Source organism: Cnephaeus nilssonii, assembly GCF_951640355.1.
Source record: "Cnephaeus nilssonii genome assembly, chromosome: 10".
Lineage (NCBI taxonomy): Eukaryota > Metazoa > Chordata > Mammalia > Chiroptera > Vespertilionidae > Cnephaeus > Cnephaeus nilssonii.
In genome coordinates this window covers 20,309,245-20,323,920 of record NC_137081.1, presented here as the reverse complement: position 1 = coordinate 20,323,920, position 14,676 = coordinate 20,309,245, and positions in this window count along the sequence as shown.

Here is a 14,676-nt window from a genome sequence, read left to right as displayed (position 1 = left end):
GGCAGGATGGGATTTGTGTGGCTGTGGACTCAGGTAGCTGCGGGTCTGCTAAGGGGCAGGCCTTCCTCCTCAGTCCCTCAGATCTGAGCAAGGCTGAGAAGCCACCCGAGTAAGGGCTCTCCTGGAGGACTTTGTCAAGCCTGCCCAAGCCATGAGCAAGTCAGGTTGACACTCCCAGGCCCTTAGATGTCAAGTCTACGTGAATATCTCAAGGACCCAAAGATGTGAGGACTGTGAACACAGACTATTTGAATGCTTCAAGATTGGGGCTTAGCTCGGTTTTTATTTGCTTAGTTTTGTTATTCTAGAGTGGGGCCTGCATACTTCTTATGGAAAGGATCACATGGTAAATATTTTGAACTTTGCAGGCAATGCAGTCTCTGTCACAGCTGCTCACCTCTACTGTTATAGCATGAAAGCAGTCACAGGTCTAAGCAAATGGGTATGGCCATATTCTGATAAAGCTTTATTAATGGACATGAAAATTTGAATTTCATAAAGTTTTCACATGCCATGAAATATTACTCTTCTTTTGATTTTTGTACACACCATTTAAAAATATAAAAATCATTCTCAGCTCATGGACTGTACAGAAACAGGTGACAACACCGATTTGGTCCATGGGCCAAAGTTGAAGACTCCTGTTTTAGAGGGCCCTATTAGAGAGAGAATTACAGGAGAGATTGTCTGATTAGCTCTATGATGAGTCCTAATAGCTTGCATAAACACAGCACTTTAATGTTAACAGAATGTGTGCAGTCTTATTCAATACCCACTTCAACCTTGTGAGTTAGGCAGTACCATTCCAATGTGTGGAAGGAGAAACTGAGGGTCAGACCTGACATGGCCAAGAGGGGACAGTAAGTGAGAGGACCCAAGTTCAAACACAGTATTCTACCTCCAAAGGCAGAAATTTTCCCTCTACATCTTGGGGGAGCTAGGATTGTCCAGAGCAATTCACCAAGTATTTATTAGGACTTTAGAAGCAGCCGGTGGTGGGTAAGCACCTGGGCAAAGGCACAGAGGCAGGAGAATCGAGACCTCCTGGCTGTTTTCTTGTTTTCCTTAAGTCCATGGACTCGCAGGAAGTGGATAGCTAGTTCTTTCCTCAGGAGCCAGGCTTGTGCTACTCAAGCCAAGTTCTGCAAATGGGGTGTGATCTCTCAGCCCCATCACCATGGCTGTTGCTTGGATCCATAATCCTCTAGGAGGTTGGTCAGTTCTCCTGGAGATTCAGAGGTCAGCCCAAGGCCTTCCTGTGAGGTCAGTGTGGAGTAGGCTCCCACCTAAGTGCAATGTATGGGTTGAATTTTGCCCCTACCGCCCCCCCCAAAAAAAAACAACACATGTTGAAGCTCTAACTCCCATTACACAGAATGTGATCTTATTGGAAATAGGGTTTTTGCTAAGGTAATCATGTCAAAATGAGGTCATTAAAGTGGGCCCTAATCCAGTATGACTGGTGTCCTTTTTAAAAAGAGGAAGTTCGGATACAGAGACAGACACATACAGAGGAAAGATGACATGAAGACATAGGGATGAGACAGCCATGTAACTGGAGTGATGCATCTATAAGCCAAGCAAAACCAAAGATTGCTGACAAATACAAAATGCTAGAAGAGGCAAGGAAAGATTCTCGTTTAGAGCCATCATGGAGAGCATGGTTCTTGATTTTGGACTTCTGGCCTCCAGAACAGTGAGGCAATAGTTTCTATTGTTAAGCCACCCGGTTTGGGTTCTTATTTAACAGCAAACCTAAGAAACTAATACAGGCAAACTTTGTATCTCATTTGACACTTTCCCTATTCCACTGAACTTTTATTTACATGCCTGTCTTTTCCACCTGGTTGCTTCGTTTATCTCTGTATCCCCAAAGTCTCGTCTCTGCTGGTTGGTAATCAATAATTGCTTCTTAAACTGAATTAAGGTTCTTTTGCCCTAGATGCTGAGTCTTTGATTGTGTGGTTGTATATGTGCAACTGTTTTGTTGATCCAGTGACATTACATCAGCAGGAAGTCAAGGATGAGCTATTTTTTTCTGCTTCTGTATCCTGTGAATTAAAGCCTGAAATAGGAAAGACTTGTTGGTAAGCTTACTGGGTCTGCCCTCTCCTGAGTCTTTGACTATCTATCTATCTCCTCTCAAGCTAGGCTGGCTTCTGCTTAGCCACGTGGAGCCTTCTAACCATCTCACCCCAACTGGCCTCACCATCCACAATTCCTTTTCCCCATAGGTCAGCCAAGAAAAATTGAAATGTGCAAAAGTAACTTTGTCAAGAGGAAAAAGAAGCCAAAGGTTGAAGCATAGAAGCAGGCAGGTCACATGGCCCAGAATTCTATCATCACATCATGCAAGACCACACACAGGGCACTTAGTGCCCACCACCCAGGCTCAACAGTGACCCAGGTAGAATATTAAGCCAAGCTGCTCATCTTTCTAGCTCAAGAGAAAGTTATGCCCTCTCAGCTGCCAAACCTAATGGGATTCTCAGATCCTTCCAGAACCTGCCTTCTTGTTCTCCATCTGGGTATCTCTCCCTAGCCATCCCCTCTGTCTTCATACCTCCATGTGGAGTACTCTACTAATGTCCTGACCCCTCTAGGAGGTTGGAATCATGTCTGTCTTTGCTCATTACTCTATTTCCCAGTCTCTGGCATGGCACCTAAGACATAACAGATACTCAATAAATATTTACTTTGAATAAATGGTGTTTTCCAAGTCACGCTCTACAACAGATTGTATTTTGCAAAAATGGCTCCAACAATATTTCTGGTCCCATAAGATGCTCCTCTTTTAAGACATAGACTCTACTTGCTGTCCCCTTCTACTTGGACAACACTTTGCAACTACCTTGATGAACAGAATCTTCAGAGGGATGCTATGGGACTTTTAAAGCTATGATAGAAAAGGCTTCCTGGCTCTCTTGAGACACTAATCCTTGGAACCCAGCCCCCAAGTTATGAGGAAGCCCAGCCTACAGAGAGGCCATGAGTATGTGTTCTGGCAGACAGACACAGCTAAGATCTTAGCTGACAGCCAGTATCCACTGCAGACATATGAGTAAACAAACTTTCCTATGATTCCAGCCTCAGCCATGAAGTCACCACCAATTTTTAGCTTCCAACTGAAGCCTCAGACATTAGGAAGCAGAGCTAACCCATTCCTGATATGCCCAGGACAAATCCTTGACACATTGACTCTATGACCATAAGTGGTTATTTTACCCACTATGTTTGGGAATGATCTCTTACACTGCAAGAGATAACCAACCTGACCACTCCCTTTTTCCCACATCCATTGCCTCTAAGATACAGTGAGAGATCCTTGGCTTGGCGTTCAAGGACCTCAACCATATGGTTCCAACCTCTTATCTCCATGTATTGCAGTCTAGAGGAAACTTCTGCTCCTGCCAAGTTGGTTTACTCACTGTTTCACCAACATTCTCTATTATTTCCTTGGTCCCTTTGACTTTACAGTTATCTGTAACTGGAATGGCCTCACCATGGAGGCAAACAATATTGTCACACTCCTTAGAATTTAAAGCTTTCATAATCTAACAATATCATTTTCTAAATGGAAAATCAAGATCATGGTCAACTTTTTGTGATTCGTGCATTTACTTACATGAAAAATTATATAAAGAAATTGAAACTTAAATCCATTTAGTTATATATTTAACCAAAAGCTTTCCCTGCAAAGAATAACATTTAAAATCTTAAAGTGAGCACTATTATTACCCCCATTTTATAGATGATGGAACTGAGATTTTTAAAAATTAAGTAAATTGCCTACAATCATACACTTGATATTTACTGGAACTGGGATTTAAACCTGGATCCTCTAAGCCATGACTCAATTAGTACTCCACCTGGCGATTAAGCATGTACTGTCTTGTATTATGTTTTCATATTTTACATTTTCCTTTTATAAACCAATTCCTTATTGAAAAAAAGTAATACATGCACATGATCATAAAAAATATAAAATAGCACAAAAAGGCATGCAATGTAAGAGTAGATCTCTATCCAAATCCAGGCTCCATTCTCCTTCTCCAGAAGCAAACAAGGTTCTTTTGTATATTTCCAGAACTATTATGTGTACCTATAAGCATCCTTCTATTGTACAAAAGGAGCATACTATTCACAACACTTTTTTCTTTACAATGTCTCTTGACAACCATTCCAAGTCAGCTTATCTAGAGTTTCTTATATTCTTTATCCTCACTTCATAACATTCCATGGCAAGGCTGTCTCATGGCTTATCAACAAATTTCTTGTTAGATTTTGTAGTAGCTATTGAGAGAGAGAGAGAGAGAGAGAGAGAGAGAGAGAGAGAGAGAAAGATTGGATGGAAAACTACAGTAAAATGAGAAGAGACAGGGGAGACAAATAGTCCTAAGGGAGGAAATGCCTGATTCCCAGGTAAATCTCAAAAAGAAAGAAAGCCTGGCCAGAGAATAGAAGTGAAAACAGAGGAGGCTCTGAATACATTGTGTAAAAGTGGGTCCAAGAAGAAGTGGGGGTGAGAATTTGCCCTCTGACATCCTCTTTCCTGATGATTTCATCATCATCACTGCTTCTGCTCTCCCCTCTTTTGCCAACCCTAGCATTAAAAAACACCCCACCCAAAAGAAAACAAACATGCTACTATTTATTCATGCAGGAAGGCACACTGGACACAATAGACAGCAGCACCAGCCCTAATTAAATGAAATGGGGCAGGTGTAATTCAAACCGCCCCAGGAAAATATAATCTGCCACCAAAAAAAAAAAATTTCCCACCGTTGAGACCACAGGGAAATCAGACCAGCCTCCTGCCCAGGTTCCCAAGCAGAAAGGCTGGACTCCAGGCAGCAAGACAAGAGAAGGTCAAGTTCTCGCCAGCAGTCTCCTCCCTCCCCTCCTAACATAGTGCACCCTCCTCCCGCCCCCACCCCTCTGAGCTTGTTAACTGACATATCAGAGCTGCTCCTTTTGTGGGCTGGATTGTTTAGCTAATTTGCCCATGGAAAACGATTCGGTTCAGGTTCCAGGTTGAGGCAAACCAGACACCCACTGTAAATCCAAGCTTGGGGATTGTATCTCTTTCGCCGCTTCCAGATACATAAACCGTGTCCTTCCTCTGCCCCACGCAGCTTTCTTCCCACACCTAGGAAGGACCTCAGGATGTCCCAAGTTGGACCCTCCACTTATAGCAGATCCAAAGCTAAGAGATGGGGAGGGGATGCTAAAGAACCTCTCAACTGGCCTTCTCTTCATTTGGGCATGGACTCAGTCAGAAGTGAGCTTGCCCTGAGGATGCTCTCCTGTGAACCAATGAAGAGCACAGGAGCCAAATGAACATCTGACTACATTTCTCCAGATCGCCCTCACCCAGATGGGCTCTGGGGTTAGACCTGGCTCACACTATAATTATATGAGTTTGGGTAAATTGCTTAACTTCTTTCTGCCTTCATCTCCCAATCTGTAAAATGGAAGATAATCCCTCTCCTTCCTCTCCCATAGGATTTTTGAAAAGTTACATGTGAAACCCATGTAAAACCCATGTAGGGGCTCCATAAATGTGAATTTGTTCCCTTCCCCCAGAGAAAAGAGTCTTTCCCACCCACTTGGACCTCACTTCAGTCCTGCCTTCCAGGGGCCAGGGTAAGAGTGGACTTTTACCAAGGGTGATTGATGGGTACCAGGCAGGCTCCCCACCTGTTCAAAACTGTCTCCACCACCCCATGCCTGCTGTCTGAAACACACTCCTCACGAGTCATTTTTCTAGGCGGGAGGGCTTGGGGAGTCTGTTAGCCACAATGGCTGTCTCAGTCACTCTCATTTACAGCAGGAGCAGTTGTACTGATAACCTGAAAATGCAGCTCTGCCTTTTGCTGTAGGGTTTCAAATGCTCTGAAAATGCACAGTCCACCCAAAGAGCAAAGCCACATTGTGACTCTGATTTCAGCCTTGCAGAGCCACTGCCTGACCCTGGGTGCTAAAAATGGCTCTTCCCCCAGCCCTCACTCCCATCCCACTCCTGCCCAGGTGGAGTCAGTCCCATTCCCTTGACCTTGCTGCTGAGCTCTAGTCTCCAGCCATTTCATCACCTCCCGGTTTCTCCTCTGAACCCTCTCCAGGTTCCCCATGTCCCTTTCAAGCTGCCTGTCAATCAACACTGTTACTAACTTCCAGCTCTGTTCAAATGACTGTACTTAGAGCCGGACAAAGGTCTGGAGCCAGACTCTTGCCAGGGTGGATGGAGTACCCTGGGGAGATGACCTCATGGGCCCTTCCTCCGTGGGGTATTTTTAGACACCCCTTCACTCCCCCGCCCACTCAGTTTCCATGGACTTCCAGTAAAATGTAGAATTCCCCAAAATCTCTAAAGGTGCTGCAACTCATATCCTTTGCAAAAGCTCATAGGGTGGGAGTTCTAACTACCCCTCCAAAGATCCAACTCCTGAGCTGATTTTCTTTATTTCTACCCTTCTTTTAAGAAAATAAGAACTGACTCTTGTTCTCAAATATTAAGGAGCTCCTACCATCTCCCCCAAGGCAGGCAGTCGCACCTCTGTGGTTGTGGCTGTGTTTATGAGGCTGTGATGTGGTTTCCTTTGTTGCTAGCCTAGTGAGAAGTCCCATGGCCTAAAAACCTGTGAGCAGGCCTCCTCTGGGTGTGTGGAGAGCTCCAGGTCCTCTTGAAGAATTCCAAGTAAGTAGCATCGAGAAATATCAGACTCTAAGAAGCAGCATGTGTCGTGATAAGAACTTGGGTCGGTGTCCCAGGGTATTGGGGTCTCTGTCTAGTCCCACCTTCACTCTGCCTGTCTTTAAACTGCTCTGATTTCTCTCCTTTATAGTCTGAGAGTAGTCTCTCCTCTCTCCTTTCTTTTCATTTTGTTTACCTCCAAAGAACTTGGCCAGTAATTCGGATATGCATCCACAAAAATCCAAACACCTCTCAGGACCTTGAGATGGAAGAGATTTGGATGCTGCTAGACGGATGCTCTGTCTCATCACCTCCAAGCACCTGATCTAAATTGGGCTCCCAGAAAACCAGCTTTAGGCCATGTGTTGGATGGACCTGGCTGCCTATCACTGGAAGAATGTTAAGAAATGAAAAATACCTTGACAACCTGTGATGAGGAGGAAAGGAGGGGAGACTCAGGAGGTTAGAAGGGTCCTGTCTCACCCCCACCTCACCCAACTCCAGTGAAGCAAGGGGCCTGGAACAGAGCTTGTTGCTATGTACCGAATGGAAACCAGTGCTAGGCAAGCAGCTGGCACTCAACAAATACTCGTTGATTTTTCCAGGATGGTAAGTGATAAATGTTGCTGAAGTCCAAGACAGGCTAGAGTGGGAGGAGGCAGAGCTTCACCTGAGCCCTGCACAGTCAGGTAAGATAGGAATTGGTGACAAACCAGGGTCAGCCCCTGCTGTGTTTGGGGCTCTGCACAAAACACAGCTCAATAGTCTCAGATGACAGATTTGTGGATCGCGTCCATGATGGTCTTACCCAGAGTAGCGTCTGCCCATGCCCAAGGACACAGTCTCCAGATCAAAGGTATCCCTGTGAGAAGTCCCCAACCCCCAGATCCAAAGTTTCTCTCCCACCTCGAAGTACCCTCTCCAAGCACTTTGCTCAGAGCTCTTGGAAGACACTTATCTCCCCCAGTGCAGAGCAGGCAGGCACCAGTGGTGGCAGCCTCTTTTGGTAGCCATCCAAAATGTAACTGTCTCCTGTGGCATTTGCAAAGTCAGAGGCACCCTGGCAGGGAGCCTGGACAGGCAGCTGAAAGTTGGTGGCTTCCAGGGGAGATGGTGAAGTAAACTGATTTGTGCGGCACACAGGAGGCAAGGGTTGCAAAACTATCTGAGACAAATTAGAGGGAGGACAGGATAGAGGTCCCAAAGACATCAGCCAGAGCAGAGAAATAATGTCTGGGGACTTGCTCTGACCCAATTTTTCCCTAATCAGGTACAACCCTGGAAGGTAGGATTACTAATACATGTAAATGTTTGAGTTCCTTCCAGGAGTATATGCTGCTCCCAAATTCCCGATTTTATCATCCTCACATCCTGATAGAATGTCAGGATGGAGGGCAGAGCCCGGCCCCAACGAAAGAGCCTCTTGTCTGAGGGTGTAGGAAAGACTGAAATCAATCAAGCCAGTGAGCCAAATACACCAAGGGGTGGAGGTGAGTTGGCAAATTCATGAATTAGAGTCCTGTTTGTCTCTTTTAATGCTAATTATTTGTTGGGTTAAGACTTAACCGTTAAGTGAAGCTTTTTGCTCTACCAAATGTATTTCAAGCGTGAATTCAGGTTGAGCTTGACTCCCCAGGAGAAAGTTAACAAATCCTAAAACTGCTTCATTTATTCATAGGCATTGATGGTGGCCCGATAAGGCTGAACCTTTTGAAAGCCAGTAGCTACCAAAATGGTTGCTTAACCAAAAGCACACCTCCCTGGATTTACAACTGTGCTTCTCTGCGATAGACCAGGTCACAGATCTCTAAGCTTACATATGTAGGTTCAGGCTGAATTCATTGAGAGAAAGAAAGCTTGAGGAGACAGAATACAAATGTAACTCCCCTGAAGGTGACCTGAGACCTTCCTGTAGGAGGTGTCATTTGTCAGGAGCTAATTGTGAGTCCCAAGTTCTGCCTTTTTTGTGAATATAATTGTAGAACTAAGAACTGAGAAAGCGTACGCATTCTTCTGGGAAGAGAAAAGTAACTTTCTCTGTACAATAGACGGAGACGTTGAGAATTCTGTTTTCCTCGCCTTCTATCATTCTTTTCATCTATACATTTTCTAGATCAATACCTAGAATCTCCAATTTGTGGCATTTATTTTCTCTTCTCCACTTTAGGGATTGGGGGGGGGGGGGGGCAGTCATAGCTCTTCCCTAAGCTTCTCATCCCCACTTCCCCAGGCTCTGCAGGGCCCACCGTTTCCCTAAGTGAAAGCCCTTTGACAAAATGTTGCCCTGGAGCTCAGAAACCGGAAAGTAAGCAAAATGGAACCCCTAACCCAGTCCCGTAAAAAGGACAGCTGCTGTGAGCCCAGATGATGCCTGCTTCCCACTCCCAGCCCCCAAGCCCCGCTCCTTCTCCCCCAGGGATGGGCCCCAGCCTCCCTCCTGTCACCCGCCTGGGGGACTAAAACAAACAGTCCTTTGGAAATTCAGTGAAAGGAAAGGGCTGACTCAGGCCTTCTGTTTAAATAGTCCCCACCTGTTCTCTCAGCCCTTGCCTGCCCCACTCCCACCCTGTGCTTCCCTCACTTCCCTTTCTCTTTTCTTTTCTTTTCCCCTTTGTTGCTCTTTTTCAAAAGGGCAGAGTTGACAGCTCTGGCCTTGAGCAAAGCCAGCCAGGAGCAGCCTTGGGTTGCTGACCCAGCTCCCAGCTCTCACCGAGGCTGTCCCATCCTCAGCCTGCAAGTGGCTGGGTCTGGTCGAGTGGCGGCGGGGGGGGGGGGGGGGGGGGGGGCGGGGGAGGGGAGAAAGGGGGACTCATATTCCCAAGAAAGAACGAAAAAACAGCCCCACCTACCTGCCCCCTCCCCTTTTCTCCTGAACTCCTCCACCAGACCCCAGCACCCAGGCAGCCTCTGCCCTGGGAGAATTAAGAAAATACAAGGGGTCTCTCTGTATTATTTCTTACAAATGCATACGAATCTCCAATTTAGGATTCGAGAAGCCTAGAAGAAGAAAGGGTGAGGGGACAGAGGAAGACAGAGGAGGTGACACCTTACCAAGGGATGTGCCTTCTTGCTGGCTGCAGGCCTCAGTGGCCCATACACTTGGTGCTGTGTATAAAAAATAACATCTTGGCATTGAATTAGTTGCCCATATTAAAAATTGAGCAAAAGGAATGTTTTCAAAGTCACACAAGTTGATTTAGAGACATGCCCTCAACCCACCCACTGCCCTTCACGGCACACACAGGACACTTTTCAGGACTCCCCTGCACCGCCTTGGAAGGTACCAGCTGCTCCAAGTCTGTGGCTGGCTCTATAGGTCAAAGCCTTTGTTTTTGTATTTGTTTTTAATTAAACTTTCTCTTTTGAGATAACTGTAGATTCGCATGCATTGGTAAGAAATAATACAGAGAGATCCCTTGTATTTTCTCAATTCCCCCAGGGCAACATCTTGCAAAACTATAGTATGAAATCACAACTAGGATCTTGATATTTATACAGTCAAGATACCGAATATTCCTATTACCAACAGGGTCCCTCATCTTGCCCTTCTATAGCCACACCCACTTCCTTCCCACCCAAATCCCTCCTTAACCGCTGGCAACACCAATCTGCTATTTCTATCTTTTTGTTTTTCAAGAATGTTATATAAATAGAATCATACAGTGTGTAATCTTCTGAGATTGCCATTTTTCAATCTGCAAATTCTCTAGAAATTGCTCCAAATAGTTTATGTATCAATAGCTTGCTCCTTTTAGTTGCTAAGTAGTATTTAATGAAATGGATATATCACTATTTGTTTAAACATTCACCTGTTGAAAGACTTGGGTTGTTTCCAGTTTGGGGTTATTACAAATAAAGTTGTTATAAACATTCATTTTTGTGTGACGTTAAGCCTTGATTTATCTGAGGTAAATGCCTAGAAGTCAATTGCTGGGTCCTATGATAATTACATGTTTAGTAGTGCTCCTTTTAAAATTCTCCTCTAAAACTATTCCTTACACACTTGTAGGGGTGTTCCAGGCTGAGAGGTGAGCAGAAGGAGAAGCCAGAAGGAGAAGGAAGAGGCTTTGAGACCTCAATTCATAAAGCTGAGTTGCTGCCAAAACACACACCCTGTGACTGCACCAGATAGTGAAGGGGCACCAAGAGCAAAACCAAGTAAGGTGGGCAGAATAATGACCCCCCAAAGATGCACAGGCTCTCATCCCCAGAACCTGTGAACACATTAAGTTACATGCTGCAGAGGAATGAAGGTTGCAGGTAGAAGTAAGGTTGCTCATCAGTTGACCTTGAGATGAAAGAGCATTCTGGATGATCCAGGTGGGCCCTGTGTAACAGCAGGATCCTTCAAAGTAGAAGAGGGAGGCAGAAGAGTAGAATCAGAAAATGATGTGACTGTGGAAGAAAGACCCCAAAAGATTTGATGTTGCTAGTTTAGAAGATGGGGGAAGGCATCTCTGAGTCAAGGAACATAGGTGGCTTCTGGAGACTGGAAAATGAAAGAAACAAGTTCTCCCCCATATCCTGAAAAATGACACACAGTGCTGGTCTTTGTAGGCCAGCAATTCCTGTGTCAGACCTCTGACTACAAAACGGTAAAATAGTAAGTTCATGTTGTGCTAAACCACCAAGTGTAACTTGTGGTAACTTGTTACCGTAGCAAATAGAAAGCTGACACACCAAGTGACCTCTATGGGGGTTTGAACCTTCAGTGTTTACCACTCCTGCTCCTGAATAGAGTCTACCGCTTGTCTCATGAAGTGAAGAGAGAATATGGGACTTCTCTCAGGCTTGATCCAAGACCCCTAGTCCTCCTTTATATATCTACACACTTTCTGATCAGCCATAGGTTCAAGCCTCTCCTTGAATGGGTTGCCTGTTGCTCCTTTCCAATGAACCCTTCCCAGGTCCTCTAGGCCTTGTCCCGCCCTTCCCCAGGCTGTACCATGAGCATCAAGGACTCTGGGAATCTCCAGCTGGCAAAACTAAACCTCAGCCCAACTGGTGAAAAAGACTTAAAGAAGCTTAGGGATTTGGAACTTGTCTGTCCACTGGGATTTAGCACTTAATTAACAGAAACCCATGTTTGCCTGCCTCTCTTATAGCCAGAGACTGCTCTGCAAAATCAGGTAATTGGTGAATCATTAGCATATTAATGAACTGGGCTTTGTTCCCTCTGATAATGATCTCAGAAGGTGATGAGTCCAGGATGTGATGAAAGAGATCCAGAGAAATGATATCAAAATGAGCCTTTCATGAGGAAGCAAAAGTGAGGTGACAATTCTCTAAAGGAGTAATTCTCACGCAACATGTGAATCAGAATCACCCAGGGAATTTTTTTCAACCTATACATGGATTCCACCCTCACCCTCATACACAGCAGACACATTCTACTCCATTGGAATTGTCATAATTCTATGAGGACCATAGCCTGGCGAGCATAATCTGCGAGGGCATCAATATAAAACCTAACCTAGATGCAAATACACACATACACACACACTTTTCATTTGATCAACTGTTTTAGCATCTAGTTAGACTTCAGCATGCAGCCAACACTAAGTCGCTGGTCTAACCTGAAGACTCCTTTAATTGGTGGTCTCCCCCTATGTCCTCTCTCACCTGCATGTGACATTCCTCACCCTCCCCTGTTTTCTCATTTTATACAGGGGGTTAGGCAGTCGGAGTGGGAAAGGAGAATGGATGGATTGTCATAATCCCAGAGACTTCCAGATATACAACCAAAGAAAATATCCTACTGACAATGAGACCTCTGAAATGACAAGAATATCTCACTCACTTGCTTTACAAATATTTGTTCTGCAAAAATATGAGGTGTTACTTCAGGTCAGACTGAAGGTGCACATAGCCCAGGGCTGTGAGCTCTCTGACCTCATCTACACCTAAGGACCTCCTAAAGTCCCCACCACTGAATACCACTACATTGGAGGTTGGTGTTTTAACATATACATTTGGGATGGACACAAACATTCAGTCCATAACAGGAGCAGAGGTGAGTTTCAAAGAAGGAGCACATATTCAGTGTAAGAATCTAAAAGACAACATACTGCTATTGTTGGGGGCATTGTAATAACTGCTGGCTCATTAAGGGCTGGCTCGTTAAGGGCTATCTTGAGCTCTTTAATCATATCTAGTGTGTTTCCAATATTTTGCCACAAGGGCAGAAAGGTTAGAAGCCACCAGGTTAGGGACATAACTCCCAACTCCACCAACTTGACGTGAGCTTTTGTGTGACCCACCTGTACCACCTTCAGAAGGTAATACTCTCTACAGAAGAAATTAATGGCTCTGTAGAGTGTGTCCTTTTAAATTCTTTTCTAAAATTACCCATTTCATGCTTCTAGGGAAGTTAGTTCTCTGCTTCTCATGGGGAAGGCGTTGAATATCATATTCATGTTTAGCCAATTCACCCCTGGACACCTCATAACTAGGTATCATGTAACTCCTCAGCCTCCATATTTCAGCAGGAGGAACCCTCTATAAACACAGACAGAATGTCGTCCATGAGTGGGACCGAGGGGCTGAGCCTCTCTATTATTTTTATTTGAGAGCCAGTGAGTAGAACATTTTGGCACTACGGTTTGAGGAGGGCAGAGCAGTGACTTCTGGTTTCAATACCGTTTTTTGCAAAGCTCAGCATCATTTTGGCTTTCCTCAGCCACAGCTCTTGCCCTGTCTTCAGGAAACAGTCTGCAAAGACTCTTAGTTTCTGATCTTAGGGCCAAAAAATTCTAGTAAAAGTTGAAGAAGTGCTGCCTGACCCTAAAAAGTCACAGCAAAGAATTTCCCACCTCTCAAATATGTGTAGAGAATTTAACACATTTTCTATTATAAAGACAATATCAGTTCACTGTATTATTTTAGAAAAGAGAAAAGCACACAAAAAACAAAACTCATATTTTGTGCATGTATCTGTATGTAAATATTTTAACATTAGCAGAATCATTTACCTAACCTGTTTCTCATTACTTTTTTTGATATAGTAATAAGCCATGAACATTTTCTCCTGTCATGTGTGTAGATATTAGCCAACATAATTTTTCATGGTAGGTAGAATTCTAGCATGACTAATATATCATGATTTATTAAAAATTCCTTATTGTCGGTTATTTAGTCTGTTTCTATCTTTTCACTATTTCAAAATATCCTCTTAAAAATTATTGCTTGTTGAATTCTAATCTATAAATCACTAGGAAGCAAAGGGTTATCAAAAGTAAAATGAGGCTTTAGTGCGCTAATTTCATGATTATTGACAAGTAGGATAATTGGAATCCGTTTAAGCTGATAACTGTGATCAGAGCAAGAATAGAAACCAAGGGAAATTAGAAAAAGTCAAATTAAAGCCTGAGGACAGTGTTGCTTCAGTGGGTTTAGAGAAGTAAGTACATCAACCAACAAAAAAATAATTCAACGAACGTAAAAATGCATTTATTGCAAGATGCACCATTTAGTTTAGCTTCCACTGAGGAAGAAAAAGAAGCTTCCAATAATCAGATGATGCCATCACTTATGACCAGCATTCAGGGGGTTCAGGAGAGCAAAGGCCCAAGGAAGAAAGTCTTGCTAAAGAGATGCTGAGAAGGAATAGGATCTGGGTTGGAAGGAATCAGTGAGCGGCTGAGTGTAAGGCAGTTTCACCCTAAAACCAAGGGCTATTCTTAGAACATTGAAAATAGACATCCCATGACTATGATGAAAATCAAGCTGACCTCCCTGGGGAAAAGCAGGCTGGGACTGCCAAATTGTGATCATTTTATTAGACTGCATGTTATCTTGAAATGATAAAATAAGCCTTCAGCCTTAGCACATAGTGCTTTAGTCATTCTCATCCACTCACAGCTCCCTGACTTCGCCAAGCGCTTTCATTCCCCTTTGCCTTTTCAAAAGCAGTCCCTTCTGCCTTAAATATCCATATTCACCCAGAAAATATAACTCAAGCCTCATTTTCCTGAGGACCTTCC